This window comes from Stenella coeruleoalba (assembly GCF_951394435.1).
Source record: "Stenella coeruleoalba genome assembly, chromosome: 9".
Taxonomy (NCBI): Eukaryota; Metazoa; Chordata; class Mammalia; order Artiodactyla; family Delphinidae; genus Stenella; species Stenella coeruleoalba.
In genome coordinates, this window is record NC_137155.1 from 57,308,082 (window position 1) to 57,331,298 (window position 23,217).

Sequence of the window (23,217 nt, forward strand, 5' to 3'; positions counted from 1 at the left end):
CCCCAGCACCCAGCATGGCTCAGCCAGTCTTTTTGGGATGAAGGGACTCCACGGCAGAGGCCCTGTGCACTGGAAGGATGGAATCACATGACATAATGCACACAGGTATCTGTATGTAACATACATATTTTGTGCTTCGTAATTACGCTTATTTAATACACACTACAATTTGTATATGATAAAGTGAGAGGAACAATGATGACGCCATTAGGGACCACAATCTGTGAGATGCACGCACACAACGGCGCCATCTCCCATTAAACCCGATTAGCACAACCACAGAAACCAGCCGGACCCTGGCCAGAGGCTGTGTGTGAGGCAGGTAATTCAGGGACTTGGGAGCAGGTGCCTGTATTAGGATTCTGGCTCTGCTGTTACCACCTGGTGCCCTTAGACCTGTTATTCCACCTCTTTACACCTCCATTTCCTCATCTGTAAAATGGAAAAATATTAGAGCTAACTTCATGGGGCTGTTGAGAAGACTGTATGATTTAATATGTATAAAGTGCTTAGATTAATTTCCGGCACATAGTTCTGTACTACCTCAACTCTGGATGGTATTATTATTTTAATCAGTAATTTAAAATTGTCCAGACTTGAAAGAGATGGCCAGGTATGGACAAAGCCAGCGAGAAATCATCTGGTCAGAGTCATCTGTCTAAAACGCATGGACAAAAATACCTGAGATGTAGTTTGCATTTCTAATACAATGGATGAGGGTACTGATTTCTAATGCTGTCCGAAATAAACAGACTGCCCATTCAGGCTTAAAAGCCTGAACTTATTCTTCATTAATTCACCCATAATACTGGAGACCTGGGGGTGAAAGAGACAAGCAGTCTCTCTGCCTTCAAGGTGTGCAGTGTGACAAGGGCCCCCCAACAGCTCATCACACCGTGGGTTCCTCCAGTGGGGAAGTGCCCTGCTCTCAATAATGTGAATTCTGGAAGCGATGGGAGCAGAGGACTGTCTCTTGAAACAAGTGCAGCCTTCTCTGCGATACAGAGGCGCTTGCCAGGGCTGGGTATTGGAATGGTGTTTTCCTTTCTAACTATAAATTTAATGTGCTATATGGACAGACAGGATGGACATTCTTATGCCAAGAGGAAGCTCAAAGGGGAGGGCTGGGAAGAGGAGGAGGATGGATATCCAGAAAAATGATGCAATCATCAAGGTAAGAAGTAACTAGGGTCCGCCAGCAAAAACCGCTTTCTAGGGAAACAGAGTCATCGTCTCTTTCCACACCCAGCTGAGGACCTGAAAATGTGCCACCACAGAAAATACGTCTCTTCTCTGGGGAATAATGTCATGAGAGTCACTGTAAGTTCACAGAAATCTCGACGATCTCCCATAAAAGCTTTGTTTCACACTTCATCCCATGTGGAAACTTTAGCCAGGGCCACATGAAAAACGAGTTTTATGAGAGTACTTCTGATTTGTAAGAAGGCTATTTGGCTTCTGAACAGGGCAGCTTCCTGAAAGCCCCGGGAATGGCATTTTTACATACTGCACATAGCAGGCGGCCTTCATAATGATCAGGGCCGCGTCTAAATCTGGTGAAACGTTACGTGAGTGACAAACCTCGACCAAAGCAATTGGGAGAAACTGCAGGGCCAAGAATTTCCTGGTCACAGAGATTGTCTCAAGCATGATATAAAAATGAGTCTGACTTTTTGCATCCAGGCACGAGGGTAATGGCTCGAGTGAGATGGGGAGAACGTGGCTTTCTGCTCGTGGTCCTTTTCATTCCCTACAAGATTGTTACCAAGCTTCTCCCCGGCCTGGTGTTGCGACAGGCCTTGAAGTCCAAGGTCTTAGTGTGACCGTCCAGTGACCTTGACAATGCTTTCGCCTGTATTTCTATTTCTTTGGCAATATCTCACGTGGCCACGAGCGCACGCTTTGGGGCCCCGACAGCCTGGATTCCAATGCCGCCTCCTTCACTGAATCGCTCAGTAACCTCGGGCAACTCAACTTTCTCTTTGCCAAAGAACCCACAGCAGAGAATTCAGTGAGTCAATATCTGAGTAAGTGCTTAAATCAGTACCTGCCACATAGCACTCTCTGCTGTTAGTTAGTATTTTCATTGGCTGAGCAGACACACATGATTTCACAAATTAAAGAGCCAACCAGGATGATGGATGTTGCTCAGTGGCTTTTTTTAAATCCAGAGTCAGTGTCAGAACCCCAGGAGCAGCAGAGGTCCATAAAGTTGCCCGATATCCCGTGGCCCTGGCTGCTTCCTGCCCCTGTGGTCCTCAGGCTCGGCTACGATGTTCCACGTGGGGCTGGTTCCCGTTCTCACGCCTCTCCCTCCTGGCTTGCTCTGGCCTGTGTTTTGGCCACCTGGCCACTGCCTCCAGATTTACCTGCCCCACGTGCTGTTCTTGGTCAGCCTCCCTGGATTTTCTCACCTTGGACAAGAATGTGGGGTGGCTTGCTGTGGCCTGGCAGCCGGCCCCCTCAGTTACCCTGCCCCAGCCCATCCTGGCAGATGTTCTGTGACAAAGACATCCTCGGAAGACTGGCTTCCTTTCAGTTGGTCAGAGTTGACTTCAGAAGTGGCTTTGAGCTTTCCCTGTTGCTGTGACTTTCATACGCATCAGCTCTGGCCACGAGAGGCTGCCTAGTGATAGGAGCATGGTTCCTGGACTCAGATGCCAAAATTCAAATCCTGTTTGTGAGATCCTAGGGAACATACCCACCTCCTTCAAGTCCCGGTTACCCCACCTGAACAATGAGACCTGCAACAGGCTCTACCTGACAGCCGTGGTGCAAACTGAGCCGGAACACGGAAAAGGCTTTTTACGGCGCCCAGCAGAGAACAAGCTCATCACACACCTGCTCACATGATAGCACGTCTTCTTCCCTCCTTGTCCAAAATAGAGGTGGTGGGCTCCTTCCTCTCCTCCATCCTTGCCCCTCTTCAGGCCACTTCAGGGTTCCCTGGACACAGGCATTGTTAGGTGGAAATCCTACATGTGCCAGCTGCTTCCTCTCACTGTGTTTACAGTAAGCATGTCACGCCTAACAGAACGATGCCATATAAATGCCACACGGCGATAAACAAGATGTTTTCCCACGGCTTAGTAACAAGACTAAGGGTTTATCATTAGACATCTGTTGAAGGCTGAAAACCGGAACAGTCCTGGCCGAATAAACCACACCTCTTGGTCCCCAGATGGGCTGCAACAGAAATAACAACAGACCCACCCACTCAGCCCAAACGCTCCCATGGAAATGTGATGGATGGTCTATTTATAGATCGGACTCCAAATCTCAGGTGCGTGAATTCTGTTCTGCCGGCACTGCCTGCGGCCAGTCTGGATGGGAATTTTTATTATAATGGATGAGGACGGACCAGAGATTTCTGAGACGTTAGACAGCTGTGTCTTGAAGGTACCAACCCGGAGACGCAAACATTGTGGCATCGACCTCCTTCTTCCCCTCCCCCCTTCCTCCCCCGTGTTTCCAAGACAGATTATCAAACTTCAGCAGGGGCTTCTATGTGGGTCGCCTCCTTGTGTGGTAATTCCACGGAGGGGATGGGTGCTGAGGGGCTGCTTCTGGCCTGTTTTCCAGAATGATCCGGGACAGAGCAGGCCAGGAAGACACCCCACCCAGCATTTCCAACATGTGGGAGGAAGAAGGCCTTGTCCATAAAGAACAAAAAATAGAAACCCAGTGACATAAGATACCATCTCACTGTCCTTTTGCCATTTCCTTCATGTTTATAGTTAGGAAATGGTATTTCTATACCAAGATCTGACACTCTATGCAAAGTGAAGGAAGAATTTATTTTGAATTTCTGCATCTCATATTCCTAGGCCTTCCATGAGCTGGTCCCAGCTCTCCAGCCTCATTTAAAAGGCCCCCCTGTTAGCTCTTCTGCTCTGACTTCACACCTCCCTCAGCTGCTGCCCTTCTACCTTTGCTCTGGTTTCTACCTGCCCCTTTCATGTACGTCTTCCAGGTCTGTTTTAAGTTCCAAGAGAGCCTGGACTCAGTTTTGTGCTTCTCTCGTACACCTACAAGTCCTGAGCGCACCGTCTGTACTTACCTCCCGACTGATTTTTAAAACACCCAAGCTTGACCTTTATAAGTTGTCACTACTGGGTCATAAAGTGATAACGTTTCAAGGCTGGAAAGGACCTCGGGTCTTTTGTGCCAAACTCCCCTGTTACAGGGGACAACACTGAGGCCTGGGGAGGTGACCTGTCCCTGGTCACATACTCAGCAAAGGTACAGGCAGGGGCAGATGTCTGATACCCAGGTCCTGGATACCTCCTCCTCAAGCTGATGTCCTGTCAGTGGATTCCCCGGGTCAAATAAATGGGAAACCCAGCATTTGCAAGCCAGAGGACAGAGACCTCCCTCATTTCACAGAGACTGCGCATTACACTGTCTAAAACTTGTTCGCCCAGTGGACACCCAGGGGTTCTCCCAGTGGACACCCACAGTCCTCCAAGGTTGTGTTTACCCACACCAGCTGCCTGTTTACTTTTCAGAATGTGAGGCTGAAAGAGTAAGTTCTGGAAACCCATGGCTATCTTTTTCTGGAAACTACAGGTAGCTAGCGATGCTTCCTAGGTAGTTTTGACTGAGTCCACGTAGCCCCCAGCCACGATCTGTATACACAGATGCAGCTTCATGAGTATTTAAGGAGTAGGAGGTCAGAACACTTCTCTCCAACTGTCACTCTAATGTCAAGGTAGAAGTTTGGTCCTGAAGGGAAGATGAAGGTGAGAATTTTCAATTCGAAGTTCTCACGCCACTGGGCAACTTTACTGCCCCAACTTCCTCCCTCCATTATGGTCTGGAGTTTGATTTGTGGCCAGCCCTAAATCTAGATGGTCCATTTTTCAAATCCATCTTGGTGCACAGGCATAAAGGTGGACCTTGGAGAGGCAGTCAGTCCCGCGTGCCAAGGGGGTGACGTTTGTAAACGCGATTATTACAACCCTTAGTCAACCTCCTATTTTTCAGCTCAGGTCTACTAACTACTTCTTCATTCGCATTGGTTTTGCTCTGTAAGGAGAATGTTACTTTTTATCCAAAGGCAAACCAACCACGCTTTGCAAGTCCCATAAGCCATATGTCATCTACAGATTTCCTAATGGGAAAATCCATGTGTCACAGACTATAAAGGAAGCATTTTCCAGTGGCCTAAATGAGGATTAATGAACTGATATTCAGCGAACCTTTGAGGAGACACAAGAAAACCTCTGGAATGGGCAACGTCATCAGAGTCCAAGCAACCTGCACAGTCTGTATTTATAAATGGCCCTTTCAGACGACTTCAGAGACATAATTTTTAAGTTTTGGCATCCAAGAGAAATGCATGGCTATCTTTTTCTAAAAGGTGAAAGTGGGGAATTCCCCAGCAGTCCAGTGGTTAGCACTCCCCACTTCCACTGCTGGGGGCCTGGGTTCGATCCCCGGTCGAGGAACTAAGATCCTGCAAACCTTGTGGCGGCTCCCATCCCCGCAATAAATAAAATAGAATAAAAGGTGAAAGTTTAGAAAGCCAAGCCAAACGTAAATGATATGATGGTGCCAATCTTTTGGGGGTGGGTTCCAGAAAGAGAAGCGTGTGAAGCTGTGGTTCTGCCTCCGACGATCAAACAGGAACTCGTCAGGCATGTGCTCTGTTCAGCGGGATGCACTTCAGGAAATGCAGCCAAAACACACCTAGGGCCCGAAAGCGAATTGCTGTCATGTCCCTGCACTGGTGAGGCTTTCTAGCCAGAGTGCCCGTAGTCTCTGGAAGTCATTCTGCATTCTCACATAAATGCTCTCCTCCCCGCAAACTCTGTTCGCGGGAGAAAAAGGCCTTTCAATAATGAACAGCCGTCTGTTCCACAGAGCACAGGAAAAACACGACAAACCGGGTCACACGGCCTTGGCTGTAAATATATTCTTACGCGAGATTTCTACAGCTCCATGTGAAGGAAGAGAGCATAAGCTCTTAACCATTGCAGAACTACGACAACAACGATAAAAAATGCACTGGGTTTCCTGCAATTAAGCTGCAATGTTTTACAGTGCAATTTTATTTATACCTGAAAGAGAGTAAATAAATAAATATATAAAAGGTGGAACAGACCCCGCCGGCCCAAGGCTTAATCTGCAAATTAACTTTGCAGTAATAAAACCCCTGCCAGCTGGACTCTTTCCCCTGGTCCTCTGTGGCACAGGCAGTCAAAGCAGGTATATGGCTGAGAAAAAAACAAAGTAGGGCATTTTCCACCCTCAGCCAGGGATGTTAATTGAACTTTGGCGCACGTTTAAAGATTTCTCTCTTCATGTCCAAGAAAGGATTAAAAACAGTTGAGCTGGGGGAAAATGGACATCTGTTCCTGACTTACACTCAGAACCACAATGGAAAACATTCATAATTAAAGCGATTTTGTGTCCCTGCTAGTTAGAACTGTAGTCTTGGGTTAAAAATATAACTGTGGAGGGTCCCCATTGTCTTTGGGGCCTTCTTCTTATGGCTGCTTGTAAAAAAGGTAGTTTATGCTGGGTTGAATTTTTTTTCCGTTGGAATAACAATATGAGGAAACAGATTTGCGTAGAAAGATAGGGGATGACAACACAGAGCACCTACACAATTGAGCCCCGTTTTATGGAGCTATGAAACAGTAGTCAAGAAGTGTTTTCTATTTGGGAGTTAAATACACTTTACAGCTGTGTAAAAAACCAGAGCCATTTTGGGCCGAACATAAACATTCCAACGTCTGCGAGGTTTACTTCTGTTGAGCAAGTGGGCAGGTTTCTATCAACTGGGAGGGACTCGTGGGTAACGCAGAACAGCGCTGAAAAGCCTTCCACATTAAGTCATTTCCCATCCGACATGCAGAAACTTCATCAAGAAAACCAAATCTATTTCCATACCTTCACCCTGACTACGGAAATAACCTCCTCCCTGACGGACCAGCCCCCAGTGTCTTTCCCTTCCAAGTCATCTTCCTTCTGTTGCCTAATTAACATTCCCCCAAAGAGCCTCAATCCACAATATCACTCTTATTTGATCACATTAGTTACCTCTCTTATTAAAAATGGTTCCCCACTGCCAAGTCTATTAAACACAAAATTCCTTAACCTAGCAGTTAAGGTTCTTATACCCAGGTGTATGCTCTGTGAATCCAATATACCAATCAAATCGGTGTGTAAACCATCACTGGTCCCCAAACCACCTCTGTGCTACCTGGCTAGGTTTTGGGGGCTTGGAATACACAATCCCTACCCTCTCATCCTTACCTGCACTCATTGTTTTTTTTTTTTTTTTTTAAATATTTATTTATTTGGCTGTGTTGAGTCTCAGTTGCGGCGCGCGGGCTCTAGAGTGCACAGGCTCTAGAGTACACAGGCTCAGTGGTTAACACAGAGCACAGAGGCTCAGTAGTTAACGCGCGTGGGCTTCGTTGCCCTGCGGCATGTGGGATCTTAGTTCCCCGACCAGGGATCGAACCCGCATCCCCTGCATTGGAAGGCGGATTCTTAACCACTGGACCACCAGGGAAGTCCCCTACACCCATCCTTAAAAGCCTCTCTCCAATGCTACTTTCCCCAGGTAATGAAATACTAATTGAACTGTTGCCAAGTAAAAGTGACTTCTCCTTCCTTTGACCATCACAAACTTAATAATTTAAGGCTCTCAGGTTCAGGGCCTGATGGGAGCTTTATTTGCACACTTGTCTTCCCTTGCAACTAGATTCTCATCTCCTTGACGACAGTGATTCTTTTTTACTCACCTCTCCATCCCCTGCAGACCTCAGCACTGGGTCTTCCAGCACAGTCATTAGACCCACCTCCCTGGTCGTCTGTTTTCTAGAGAGTTGGTATAACATTTTTTGATTCTTGTCTGATACGCTGCTAAGGTATATGCAGATGCTCTGGGGTAAGTATCACATGGACTAAAAATCAATCATACTTGCTTCCATCAACATAATGTGTAATTTGGTCAAACAGATTTGCCAGGCATGGGATCTAACTGGAATAGTCATCTCAGTCCCTTTTCTTGGTCGGGGCGAGAGGGAATGCATTAACATTGTTTTGGAAGAATCTTAAAACACAGTGTAAATGAGCTTATCTAAAGTTCAGCATCACTTTGCCTGCTAAAGGTCTAAGGCCGCCACTGCCTGAGGAGGTTAGTCCCATCTTGGAGTGCGTCCGTGGGCTCAAGCCAGTTCTGGCCCTGCTCCCACACCATGGAATCAGTTCAGGAGAGGAGATGAGGCTGGAGAAACCCCAGGGAGAGAGGCGGAGAGGGCAGAAAACTATTCTACCCTTAGCAGAACGGGAGGCTTTTTCTGAGGCTTTGGAAACTCGGTCTGGACAGTTTTCTCTCAAAGTGGTATTTGGTCCAGCACTCCTTTCCTTTCCCTCGCCACCCGCTCAGGAACGAAAACCAGAAGTGCTGAGGGAGCTGCGATGTTATTCCTGGCCCCAGTGCGCACGGGAAGTGCTATAAATCTCTCAAGAAAGCCCAGGCTTGTGGGATTTCCAGAACCATCATGACAGAGCTGGTTGATGATTTAAGATCATGTCTTGATTCTAAAAGAATTCTTGACTGTGTACCACCCTAGAAAACCCGCTCCCGTCCCTGCCCCCCGTGCTCAGGAACGGCACCACCATCCACTCAGCTGTGCAGCAAAGGACCCAGGAGTCACTCCTCTCTTTCCTCCTCCAGCAACTCATCCAGCTCCTCCAGGCTCTACTTCCAGAATATCCCGAGTCCATCCATGTGCCCCCACTAGCCTAGTCCCATCCCTGCCATCTCTCCTGGTACTGCTGCAGTAGATAACCATCCCCAACATTCATTCATCTGTCAGAATAATCTTTTAAAAATGTAAAGCCAACCTTGACATTCTTCTGTTTAAAACCCTCCAAAGGCTTCAGGTTACACTTACAAAACTGGGCAAACTTTTGTTGCCTGGGCATTTTTCTCCCTCCCCACCCATTTGAACCAGCCAGCCTCGTATACCCTCTTCTTTTTCTTCCTCTGACTAAGATGTGTTCATTCTAAAACTCCGTTTGGATATCATCGCCGCCCAAAAGTCTCCTGTGACTCCCCACCCCAAGGCTGTGTACACACCAAGCTTGTCTCTACCAGGGAACCTAGCATCCTGTGTGGATTTCATCGTCTGTCTCCCCCTGCTAGTCTCTGGGCTACCTGAGGACAGGGGTGATGTCTTTCATCTCTGTGCATACGTTTGGCATGTAGTGGGCACTCAAATGTTTGTTCTGTGTATGAACAATAATACCTCCAAGTGACACCTGAAAAATAATCATTCTAGGAGCACAGGAGGAACTGAGCACTTCTGAAGGGCACACAAACGAATCAGTCATACCTCACATTTTCAGGAGCCAGAGAGGACAGACAGCAGGAGTGGGCTTTGGAGAAAGGCAGACCTAGGTTAAAATCCAGGCACCCAAACTTACTGTGTGCCCTCGGGCAAGTTAGTTAACATCTCTGAACTTCTGGTTTCCATTCGTGTATAAAGTGGGGATAGGAATCACGTGCTCAGCAAAGCACCCAACACATTCTAGGCGTCCTGACACAGGTGACTAACATTGTCATTCTTATTACTCCAGGCAGGCACACCACAGGCTAACTCTAATGCCCCTCACCAAGCTGGGGTAGGGACCAGAGGGGCTCTCCGCTTCCATAAATATTTTTTTCCATAAATCATACCTCTTGATTTGCTCTCCTCCTTAGGTAATCTCTGTTTTCACATTGTTTCTGAAACGCCAACTGCACTGGACTCAACACAGTTCAGTTACCTGATTTCACGCCTACTCTTAGGAGAGAATTTGAGGGGGCTCAGGACACATCCTGCCCTTTCTGCCCCCTTCCCTCCAAAGTGCACGTTTCCATTTTCCAGTCTCATCCTCGCTATTGTTGAAATAGCTGTCAATACTTTGCTAAGTACCGAAAGTGCTAAGAGCACTGGATTTGAAGTCTGAATCCTTTTCGTCTTTCTCGGGGTAAGTGATGCCAGTCTAGTTTCTTCAAATGTCAAGTATTCAAAGTGCTTTTATCGCACTAATAATAATTAGCTTTGGCAAACAAGAGAGTAAAAGGCACAGTTGGATCGTTCTCAAAAATCACTTGCACAAATAAAATCCAGGAGAGTGTCCCGGGTTTAAAATGCAAGGTGTGGGTGAGGCTGTGTATAAACCCAACACAGCAGAGATGGTGAGGGGTGTCTTCCCAGGGATGACGGAGGCGGCGGGCGACTTTCCATCCCTCTTCCTGGAGAGAGGTCTGCGTGCTGGTGTGTAGGGCGGGTTTCCACAATGAGCGCTCTATACTGAAAAATCCCCTAAGACTAGGGGCAGGCTTTTCTATTCCTGCTCTGTAGCTTGGAAATCCCAGCTAGTGATGACTTTATGGGTTTGTACGGCCTAGACAAGAGGGTTACTCTTTGGCGAAATCGCTCCGAGGGGGAGGCCCCTGTGAAAATTCCTATCCAACTAATTACCATTCAGCGGGCAGGCAGGCTACCAGGAGGGCACTAGGCTCTGGTAGAGGCTGCAGTTGGAAAGCCATACTCCCAGCTTCATCACTGCCTACGTTTATTTTCCTTCCTGTCAAAACAAGGACAGGAAAGGGGAACAAGAGTGCTAATAGTCAGAAAGATCAACGCAGGGTAGAGTAGGGAGAACAAAAAATGAAGGCTGCCCAGAGCTCCGACTGAGAGGGAAATACCGACCATCTGTCTGCTTCATATTTTCTACAACAACTATTTCAGCTTTCTCAGCAACTTTAGATCTTTAGAAGCGACCATGTAAAGATACAATGGTCTCAACTAGGTACGGGGTAAGATGCTTCCAAAAATATCAGTGTCGCAGTGCTAAAACCCAGAGGAACTCACAACTATTTTCACCTCAGGTTTTACGGGAACTGTAGAGGGAGGTGGCCGTATCTGTTCCTTCAATATTTGGAAGAAATCCTTTTCACCTACCCCAGGACAGAGCCGAGAGAAAACACCTGTCTTGAAATCTCTGCGTTCTGGTGAGCTGGCTCTTTGGGAGGGAAAAAATGGCCTTCTGTGAAGGAAATGAAGCCTGCACTCCCCAAGGTTCACATCCAAACACAAAACATCTCTGGTGGGAGATCACGTCCAGAAGCCCTTCCAGGCCACACCTGCCCCACACAGGAGCCTTTTTTGCCACTGGCACCCGTCTGCTCTCATATTATCTTGCACTAATATCAGACACAATTTTCTCACTGGTATCTTTGATGTGACACAGTTTCTTCTCTTTTCCCTGGAGTCCCTCAGGGTATAGACTGTATCTTTTCCCACCTTTACTTTATTCAGATGTATCTAATGATGGTCTTCGTGCTGAGCGCTCAGTTACTGCCTAAGATGGATAGTGACCAAAGAGAAATCTCTACCAAAAAAAAAAAAAAAAGGGCACACCGAAACATGAACATTTTTCTTCCTCTTTGTGGTTAAGCTCTAGTGAAGGACCCTGTGTTCTTTCTGGCAATGGGGAACCTGGGAACATTCCGGGATCTGCAGGCCCAGAAGAAATTGTATGGCTACGGTTTGATGAGGTCTCGTGGATGAAGAACTACGATTACAGCATAACTGATGATGAGAACACACTCAGTATTTTGCCTTGGCTGGAGTGTGACTGAGAGGAATAAGCACTAGAATGGAAATCAGGCAGGTTGGGTCTTGATACTGTTTTGACCGAATTGGGCCACATGACCTTGGGCTTGACACTACACTTGTATGAAAGGGTGAGTCTAGGTCACTGGCTTTCAAATTTTCTGACCATGATCTGGTAAAAAAATAAACATTTTATATCACCACTCAGAAAATAACACACACACACACAAAACTACAAGTTTCCTCAGATAATATTTATCCTTGCGAAGTGTGAAACACCATATTTTCTGTTTCTTTCTTTCCTTATTTTAAAAATTGCTGGTCATAACTTACAAATTACAATAGCTAAGGTGATCTTGACACATATTTCTGGTTCTAAAATTCCACAGTGTAAAGATCTCATGCTATTTTATGGCATGTTGTTTTTCCTCTGTTGCTTCCTTTCATCAGGAGGAGTTTGGGGCAGTAATGCTCCGAAATTCAGGGGTGTTAAGGAATGACAACGTAGCTAATGAAGCCACTCCCCCAGGAATCCTCTCCCACGGGTGGGCGAGGGGAGGGAGCTGCTCTCTGACCATCACTTTAAAGAGAGCAGGAAGTGGAACGGACCCCCTTCCATCCAAGTCACAGAATCTCTGCCCTCTCTCGGCAACAAGTACCCAAATGGTTTGAGGCCGCCCCAGTCTTAAGACATTTACTTTTACCAATTCGTCTTTGTCAGTCTCCTATTCTTTTGACTATTCTAAGGGCATTTGTACTGAACACAAGAGACCATGGAGATGAACATGTCACAGCAATACTGCTGCTCTGTCACTGAATAAATTGAGGCCATTCAGACTACTTCACAGACATGCACTGTGAGGGTTTTTTTTTTAATATTGAAGTATAGTTGATTTATAATGTGTTCATTTCTGCTGTACAGTAAAGTGACTCAGTTATATATAGTCTTTTTCATATTCTTTTCCATTATGGTTTAATCACAGGATATTGAATGTAGTTTCCTGTGCTATACAGTGGGACCTTGTTGTTTATCCGAGTTGGTTTTTCTCATAACCGTATTTTTACACTGGCCTTGATCCCCTTGGGCCAAGCCAGAGAGTAAGGCAAATCTTTGGGAACCTGATTCACCCTACCTGTGTTGACCAGGCCTCCACCATCTCTTTCCTGAGAGATTTGAAGGGACTACGTTCAACCAGCCTCAAGGGCATGGTTCAGGGCTGGAGGACGGAGCCAAGTGAACCGGCCCACATGGGAATCAAACCCAGGACCTCAGATTTAGTCACCCCAGCCTCCGGTCCCTTGAGCCAACTTTAAGTCCTGGAGCTCCTTTGGGCGAGGGAAGATGACTTACTACCAGCCTGCAAAGAAGCGGCATTCAGAACTGATTCTGTTTAGTATCTTGCTCTGTCAATGAGAAGAGTCAACAACAACTATTAACCAGGCACCTAAGTAACAATATGGTTTACTAGGTTAATAAATTCAGGCCACTCAGAGCACTTTCTAGACAAGAGCCTGATATCACTCTGAAGGACCAACAGATTGCCGTCTTCTGGAAGATGACAAAAGAGGCAAAATGTTCCGAGAAAATATTCATTCAGTTTTCAGCCCTGTCATCTTTCCAAAATATACTATTCTATAATAGAAAATACAGACAAAGTGAACAGAAATTCTAGGAGGCTGTGAGATGCTATTTTTAAAGAGGCACAGCTACCATGAAAATGAACCTACTTTCCAATATAGCATAATTCATTTTCCAGTTTGCCGTTCTTGCTGGACAGAACTAAAATGACAATGTTCATTCAGTATGCCACATTTATAGCTTTAGCTAAAGGGCTCCTACATGGCAAAGGACAAGCTTTCTGGTCTTGGCAAACCTTCCTCTTTTGATGATGCCAGAAAATAGATCTTTATTATGAGCCAAAAAAAAAGAGAGAGAGAGAAAAAAAATCTTCTTTGGAATATTTATTACTTATTCATTTAGGAAACACAGCCCTACAGATTATTTACAAATGGGTTAACTGGAGTCTACTAAACTTTCCATTTGTTATTTACTTGCCAAGTACCATGTATTAGTTACCAACAGTATGTTTCTGTAATGCATGTTTATTATAGTTATTCCAGAAACTCTGATTAAAAATTATTTTTAATTCCAATTTTTATACTTATAGTTACTTCATAACTTTAATTTTATGGTTTTAGTTTCCAAAAAGGTCTTATTCGTCTCCCAGGGAAAAAAACCCTCCAGGCTGAGGTGTATTGTCCACAGGTGGCGGTAGGAACCCACCTAGCCCGTCACAAGCATCTCCAGGCGGGCGCCCTCTGGCACCTCACTCTCAACGGAGCTGTAACATTTTAATTATATGCTTTTAAAAGTTCATCATTTGTCAAGTTTCGTTAGTCTTACGAAAATAATTTCCCTTTAGGTACAACATAGCATATTCTAAATTATATACACATATATTACTGAAACCAAGTGGCTCTAATTAAACATTTTTTTCAAAGACTGTTTCCTTTTAATGGCAGGGAAATACTGTTGGTAGCAACAACATACTCTGCCAAAATGAACTTCACCAGGTTGAATTTTAGGGAGACTGTCAACACAATAATGGCCTAGAACTTTATGCAAAGTTCTTATATTAGAAAGTGGTCATTTAAGGGTGTCACTTGGGGGCCTGTTCAAGATACAGGATCATGATCGTGTTTCAAAAACATCATCCTACATTGAATGCCTGGCATTGGTCCTGCTAATTGTTAGGGCCTTGGAGTTCAGCCTGGGTAACACCGTACATTTTTCTTTTCTTTTCTTTTCAATTTTTGAACTTATTTTATTTATTTTTTATACAGTAGGTTATTAGTTATCTGTTTTATACATATTAGTGTATATATGTCAATAAAAATCTCCCAACACACCGTACATTTCTGCCTGGCAGACAGGAACTGGAAGAGGACAGCCAATAGAAAATCATGTCAAGGTTCTTTCCACCCCTGAGCTTAAGATTCTATACAACTGTTTTCTTTCTTTTTTTTACATTTCTAAATTTTATTTAAAAAATATTTTTGGCCGTGCCCTGTGGCTTGCGGGATCTTAGTTCCCTGACCAGGTATCAAACCCAGGCCCTCTTCAGTGAAAGCACAGAGTTCTAACCACTGGACGCCAGGGAATTCCCTATGCAACTGTTTCAAGTCAAAGTTGTGACGAGGATGTTGACTAGGATGCAGTTATATACCATAGAGAGAGCTCGCGATAGCTCACGTGGAAAGTACCATTTTCATTATTTGCTATAAAAGAAATCTGCTTTACATGTATTTTTTCTTGTTACTTGAAAATTATGGTAATTTTGAAAAATATATCTATTTGAAAACTAAAAATCCTCCCAGACCCAGGCTGCAAAGAGATGTCTTAGCTGGTAGGCAATGACGGGTGCCGTCTAGCTATTTTATTCAAAATTATTTTGACAAGAGGAAAAGCGGGTTCCCTGAGAGTGACTTGTTCTTGGACGTGTAAGCATCTGGAACACCTTGGCTACCTTTTTTGCCTTTAGAAAAAAAAAAAGTAATAATCGGGTATCTAGGTAGAAAGCACAGCACATCATGGCATGATTAGATTTCAAATTCCTATATACTGGTCTCCCAACCAACTTTAGATTCTCAGGGGTGACTTTCTATGTGTGTTTCCATACCAAAGAGAGCCTGAATTGGCTAGATTAAAGAAAAATTCAGTCCAGTGGAGTATGAAACACATCTCTGATCTGATAAGATCAAGCCAACTTGTTGCTGTTTTGATGAATGTAAATTATCACCAGCATCCCGTTTCCCGAGGAGGAACTATGTAAGTTTGGTGGCAAGGGGCTTGAGTGCGTGGCCAGCATCCTTTCCTTTCCAGGTACCAGAAAGGTTCCAGCAGCCCGTTTCTCCCTTCTTGTCAGATACCACTTCCCTTCTAGTGCCCTTCCAAGGAGTATGAACCAAGCCTGGGGACAGAAGCGGGGAGATTCTGTACCTGGATTGTCTTTTTGGCAAGAACAAATTAGCTCAAAGCCATTCCCATTTTTCTGCAGATTCTGTCTGTAATGCGGTGCAGCTGTGTGCGCCTGGGGATCCTTTTATTGTTAAAAGTAGACCCACATGGAAAAGACATTAAAATAAGTTTGCTGCTATGATACCCACGAAGATGAAAGGGCTTCTCTGATTTTAATATGCTGAGTTTTAGACGGGAAGGAAAATGAAAGGGGTTCCTTGGAAACACACACATTTGGCTGGGCTACGAATTCATCAGGTGTTAAATCCCCATCACCTTCGCAGTAGAGGTGCAGGGCAGCGCTGAGCGTCTGCTTGTTTGTGTTTTCAGTGGAATCCGCACCGTTTTCCATGCTTACAATGGGTGGCTCTCTTTAGCACTCATATTTCGGTTCTGGTACTTGCTTCCAGAGGAAAATTAGTGAAAGTGTGTACTGATGGGAGCTGGCATACGAATGAGCTCTGGACCCTAGCTTAAAGTGACTTCATTCTTTTGGGGGGTAGGGAGTGTGCCCTTTAAAATAACTATCTTGTGATATTTCGTGATATTTTTTGGCCAGTGCAGAGACCCCTGCTGGGACAAAGAAAAAGCAACAAGGATGGGGGGGGGGGGGCCAAAACCATGCCATGAACTATGTTTCTAGCACCAGGTGAAACATGACATAAAGACTGTCAAGATTTCTTGTGGGAATTAACAGTGGACATATTTTTATTGAGTTTGATTAAACAATAACACAGTTAAGAGAAGAGATGAAATTCATGTTTATAACTAAATGTAAATGATTAAGCATGGTATTGCCAAAATGGTAGGACTCGAAGATATTTTCATTAGAAGATAAACTGTTGATGCCTTTTTGTTACTGCAAATGTTAAATCTGAAGATAAGCTGTTATTAGGTGGCTGCCCATTATAGAAACGGGGCTTATTTAGAGTTTCAGAGGATGTGCCTGATGCAGGCTGAAACTGAGCAGCTTTAATTTTCTCTCCTGTAAAATTCTCACTGTCTCATGGAAAGCAAAATATTTTGGACACTGGAAGACCCAGATGCTATAATTTTCTATCGGAAACACTGATTCTGTGTCTTGAGACCCAGTGTCTGGCAACTAGTTCTTCATTTAATAAGTGTAGCAATTGTTTTATTTGACCATGCTATCGTTTCTGCAGAGTTCCAAAGCTGAGAATAAAGGATTCTGCTGTCTTTCTTCAACAGAGAGGAAATTCCAGAGATTTTCTTCTTAAACTACTGCGTGTATTTACTTCCTTTGTTCTTAAATGGCTTGTTTACAGCAGAGGAAATGCTCTTTGCTCTTTCAAGGAGTGAGTGGAAGTTGTGGGCTCCGGTTCCTCATTTCTGCCTGGGCCAACAACTTTTTTTTTTTTTTTTTTTAACTGAGGTAAATCCAATGCACAGATCTTAAGTGTCTAATTCAGTTAGTTTGATAAATGTCCACCTTCGTGTAACCAACATTTCAGTCAAGATATGGACTATATCTCCATCAGTCCAGATACTTCTCTTGGGTGCGACCCTTCCCCACATTCCCCGAGTCCACTGCTATTCAGATTTCCATCATTACGGATCAGCTACCGCTACTTGAATTTCATACGTACTCTTTGGTGTCTGGTTCCTTTCACTCAGTGTAATGTTTTTTGTTTTTAAATAAATTTATTTATTTTTGGCTGCGTTGGGTCTTTGTTGCTGCGCGCGGGCTTTCTCTAGATGCAGCGAGCGGAGGCCACTCCTCGCTGCGGTGTACGAGCTTCTCATTGCAGTGGCTTCTCTTGTTGCGGAGCACGGGCTCTAGGCATGCGGACTTCAGCAGTTGTGACTCGTGGGCTCTAGAATGCAGTCTCAGAAATTGTGGCACACGGGCCTAGTTGCTCCACGACATGTGGGATCTTCCCGGACCAGGGATTGAACCTGTGTCCCCTGCATTGGCAGGTGGATTCTTAACCACTGTGCCACCAGGGAGGTCCCCAGTATAATGTTTTTGAGACTCATCCATGGTGGTTTCTTTTTTTTTTTTTTTTTGGTGTAACTGTACTTTGTTCTTCTTCTTTTTTTTAAATCACTATAAATAGTATTCCATTGTATGGACAGATCACAATTTGGTTATACGTGTACCTGGAGATGGCCTAGTTAACAGTCTGGGCTATTGCAAATAAAGCCGCCCTGTATATCCTTGCACCTGTCTTTTGTGGACGTATGCTTCCATTCCTTTTGGGTAAATACCGAGAGTGGCACTGCTCGGCCAACATCACTTTGGTTTTGAAGCCTGATGCCCTGGAGAACCTATATGACCTCTGTAGGGCTCTCCCTCCTTGGCCGGGTGGAGGAACAGTGACATCTGATGCCCTCTCCTCTCAGAGCAGCTTTGAGGATGTTTTCTGCCCTTCACAGGAAAGAGGGCAAGGAGTTTCCCGGACACTGTACTCAAAACTCACTGGTCGCGAAGACCTTGAGATGCCCTTTACATGGCTCTAAGATCTTGACATATCTTATCAGCGAGATGTTCAGTGGGGCATCTGACAGAGACGGTGCCTCCCCCAGATAGTGATGGCGGTTGGGCCTATGTGGGCGCATCCTTCAACAAGGGAGGGGAGAGAGCTCGTTGATAAGTGCGTGTATCTGCTAGAAACAGCCAATATTCCATTTTCTTCATGCTCTGAAGTTCCACAATTAAAACGGTTATTATTGCTACCTTTACTAAAACAACAAGACAAACTATAAAAATGTGTAAACCTGCTAACGCTTTTACTTCTACCAGCTCTGGTCATAAAATGGTTATCTTAAATGCTCCTGACAAATAGTGTCATTTTTGTTCTCAGATATGACACTCCTTCCCCTGGAAAATATGCCCATGTCCAAAAGCACATCACTAGCAAATGCCACCAGTAATGCACATTCCTGGAATCAATCTTCTCTCAGGTTAGTACAGACAAAAAATAAACATGCACAAGTGGTCCTGGCCAGGGCTGGTGAAATACTGTCTAAAAGGGCAGGATACAGTTAAGAGCACGAAATGTTTTCTTTGTTTTGAACGTGCTGTATAGCTACTTCAAGAAGCCCTGACAGCCTGACATGTCGGCCATTTCCACCGCTGATCCGGGGGTTCCTGAACACACCGGGTGCCTCGGATGCAGAATAGGGCTTTCAGAGCTAATGTCCTTTCTAAATTGGAGGTTCAAGTAGAGACAGTGTTAACACAAGCAGTTGTTTCCGTCCCTGTCTTTATCACATTAATCCTCATGGGGAGGTAGGCATTGTCTCCAATGTATACACGAGGAGGCCGAGCTTACAAAGGTTTAAGGCCCATCTACCTCTCAAGCTGCAGAAGCAAGATTTGAATCCAGATCCCTCTGATGCCAAAAGCTCTCACCACTTTACCTCTATGTTCCCAGGGTTTTAGAAGATGGCCCAGAAAACTCCAGGTTTACAGAATCCCTTTTGTCAACATATCTGGGTCTGCTTACGAATTCCCTAAGCTGACATACCATAAGGATCCTGCTCTAAAATTGTGTGCCCCCGATCACTTTCCCACTGATTTCACCTTATTCCAACTGCTCTGGAATTCACATTGCCTTACAATTTCTAAGACATTTTGTGGATGTGAATATATAGATTGTAACTGCACTACAACAGTATGGAAAGAATGACCCTATGTGTACCTCTATCTTGTCTAGCTAATCATCCATGCTAGTCATTTAGTCCACCTGTGTGTATGTCATGTTCATTAAGTGTCTGCTCTACACGTGTATAACCTGCTTCTACTAAGAGATGTAAGTTCTAATCCATAAGGGCTATGCCTTCTGCTTTTTTGTACTCCCAATGCCTGGAACGGTGACTATAACAAAATAGATGCTCTATAAATTATGTGAAATGAGAAGATACCCCATCCTGGTGCTGTGGAAAACAGGGCCACTCACTTAGGGACTGCTGAACTCAGGCCAGTTTTCACTTAGATGAGCCTCGATTTCTTTTGTCTTTAAAGTGGTGTTAATAAATGGTGATGTGAATGTATTTGTGCACTATAAAGATATAATCTACTACTGTTACAGATCGGCATCGATTTGATTGCTTTCTTCAAGTCAAGAAAATGTTTTGTTTGGGAAGGTCTCTTACGAGTGATGTAGTTGAGGAAAAATAATTGAAGTACTATCTCGTCGTTGCCATCCTTACTCTAACCAACGCTTTGAGTAGTAAGACATTAAAAATAAGCATCCGCATAATGCAGTGGGGAAGGAAGCAAATTAGCTACAAGACTGGACCATAACACTCAGGAAGCAGGATAAAAATTTTACAAGTCAATCAATGAAGAAGATGAAAGGCCAGTGATTAGAACAAAGCACTATATAAACAAACAAGCAAACAAGTCATAGGCCAGGAAAGGGTGTGTTAGTGACCCTGCACATACATACGCAAGCCAGAGAGTACTGCACCATGAAGTCATTCTCCAGCTTAAGACAGCACGTTTATGTGAAAAGGGAAATATAAATCAAGGCCATTTTCTCAATGGGAAGAGTGTAGAGAATGTTTTTTAGGCATTGTCCACATACTTAACTCTTTAGGGCAGAATCTGTTAGAAATACCAAAGCCTGGCCTCAGGACTTTAAAAGTAGGTCACAAAATTCAGTCAGGCTGAAATATTTCAATTTTCTTTTTTTCCGCCATTAAACAGGATGGGATTTATCTCTCTGAGCTTTTTCCTTCTGTTTCATTCTCTTCTTTTAGGTGGGTGGGGGGAATTATGTTAGTTTCGACCTCACCTTAGTTATCTTTTCCTCTCAGATTTTCTGCCTTTAGTAAGGCTGTTTAGGTGTATTTCATTTTCTAAAAATAAAGGGATTGGGGGGGAGTTCACCTCAACTCCACTCAGACAAAGCTTCTAAATGTCAAACTAAATTCTGTCAGTTCTACCAGTCATTTCCATCCTGAGGGTAAAATTAATACTTTACTTTTTAAAATGATTTGCTGTTTATTAGTAACTCCGGAGAACTGCAAAATGTTATAATCTGAGCAACCTATTGCCAAAGCTATAAAGGAATGTTAGAGGTCTACTCTCAGGCCAGATAGCAGGAGACACAGGAATATGAAATGAAACAACACCATGCAGAAACTTAAATTACACATTTATAGATATAATCTGTGACTTCATGGTCGTTATAGGCCCCCTAAACAAGAAAACAAAAAAAATTGGTTTAATTTCCTTTGGTACCTTTCTCTGGTTTAATACTTGAATTTCTCCCAAGTGGGCCAAACAATATATGCAAATATTTTCCAGGAGAGACTGTGCAGTGCTATTATAACCAGAAATCCAGCCAACTCTTTCCACGGCTGCGCCACTAAGACATAAGCAAGCATTTGTTCAGTCCCATTGGACTCATGTCTGGAAGCTAAGCAAGTGGATTACAGTAACTTTTCTCCAAGCAAAGTGGAATACAGGTTAACCCAGGCAAGAAAACACACAGCTATGACAAGAGGGGTCCCATTTAAAAGCAGTGGTTTCCCAACTCTGGCTGTAGGTTGGAATTACCTAGAGAGAGGTTTTAAAAACCCCCAATGCCCAACCCACCAACTGGATCCGTGGAGCCCATGGACAATTTCAGGATGAGCTTTTAACAGCTGGTTTGCAAGCCTGAATATTTAATAGCTGGCTCCCTGGAGTCAGCTCCAACTCACCCTTAAAGAAAACCCTGACTAAACTAAACTGGTAAGTTCTTCAGTTCTGACCTGCTATTTGAACGATGGAGTGGGGGTAAAAGTGAGGGTTACTGTGAATGAAGGTGAACCACAGTTCCTATCTTAATGTATTTTTGTATTTTAGGTTTAGAAGTAGTAACTGGGGCAGCTAAATGGCTGAAGGTCTAATGAGGTTTTTTTGGTTTTTTTTTTAAAGACACAATTTATTCAGCGTCATGATCAGACTATTACATTTAGCAACCAACAGCATGGGTGCCAAAAAACAAACAAACAAAACCTACATTTAAACCCTTTGTTGGAAAAAAAAAAAAAAAACCCTTTGTTGGAATGCTTTACACTTTCCACAGAACAGAAACGAAAAGAACCTGTTATACAATTAGTCACAAATACAGTCCTCGAGTTTTTTGCCCATACACATGAGTATCGTCTAAAACATGTCTTCTTTGTAGCATCTAGGCCCTGCCACCACTGTGCTTGGCGGAGTTCACAAATCTGTTGTAGCCTGTAGCTTCCCCGTCACTTCCCTGGCTCCCCTCTCCTGCTAAGCTTTGTTTCCTGGCAGTAATTAAAGCCTCCTGCCACTGCCGTAGTTCCTGCTGCTGCTGGAACCGCCACAGCCACCTTGGTTTCGGGTTTGGCAAAGTATTGGCCTCCACCACCACAGGGGCCAGAACTCCTGCCTCCAAAGTTTCCTCCTTTCACAGGTCCAAAATTTGCAGATTGATTGTTGTAATTGCCAAAATCATTGTAGCTTCCACCACCTCCAAAACTGATTCCATCATTACCGAATCCATTACAGCCATCCCGCTGCCACCATAGCCACCGCCACCACGGCTGCCACCAAAGCCAGCTGGACCACTGATGTTTCCTCCAAGACCAAAGCTGCCATTCCCACCAAAACCACCGCCACGACCACCATCAAAGTTTCCAGAACCTCTTCGACCCCTGTGGCTGGATGAAGCACCAGCCATCTCTCGCTTAGACAGGGCTTTCCTTACTTCACAGTTGTGGCCATTCACAGTGTGGCGTTTCTGAATGACAATCTTGTCTACGGAGTCACGGTCATCAAAGGTTACGAAAGCAAAGCCTCTCTTTTTGCCACTGCCTCGGTCAGTCATGATTTCGGTCACTTCAATTTTTCTCATACTGTTCAAAATAATCTCTTCGGCGATGTTCTTCGGTGTCTTCTTTAATGCCACCAACAAAAATCTTTTTCACAGTTAAGCGGGCACCAGGTCTTTGAGAATCTTCTCTTGAGACGGCCCTCTTTGGTTCCACCACTCTTCCATCCACCTCGTGTGGCCTTGCATTCGTGGCCGCACCCACCTCCTCCACAGTGGCATACGTGACAAACTCGAAGCCTCTGGAGCGCCTGCTGTTTGGCTCCCTCGTTACCGCACAATCTGTGAGCGCTCCCCGCTGCTCCAAGTGGCTCCTCAGACTCGCATCGGTTGTCTCAAAGCTCAAACCTCCGATGAAGAGCTTCTGCAGCTGTTCGGGCTCTTTGGGAGACTCTGACTTAGACATGACGGCAGTGGAGGGGGGAGACGTCAGCAGTGCTTACCGTGCGTGCACGGGCAGAAAGGAGTAATCTACTGAACGTATCTCTAATGAAGTTTTTGAAAAGGTGTTAATATAATAATGATTAATGTGGAAATAAAGTATGAGTACACTGGAAAGACCTCATTTTTGGAAGTGACAGACACGGGACTTTGTGCAAATTAACCTTATTAAGCCTCTATTTCTTCAATCTGTACATGGGAATTAATAATGCTGTCTCAGTGGGGTTGGTGTTAGGATTAAATAATCATACATAGGCATATATAGTAAAAAATCTAAGTTGCCTTTCCTTCTCAGTAGTTATACTCTAGATTA

General features: G+C 44.5%; 1 protein-coding gene and 1 pseudogene across 4 annotated transcripts in view; both read right to left on the reverse strand.

Annotated features, from left to right (window-relative positions):
* JAZF1 (JAZF zinc finger 1) overlaps positions 1–23,217 on the reverse strand; it is a 520,205-nt gene that overhangs the window by 20,820 nt on the left and 476,168 nt on the right. The window lies entirely within an intron of this gene.
* On the reverse strand, positions 20,960–22,869 carry LOC307191857 (heterogeneous nuclear ribonucleoprotein A1-like; annotated as a pseudogene). Its single transcript has one exon. The product of its transcript is annotated as a heterogeneous nuclear ribonucleoprotein A1-like (transcript).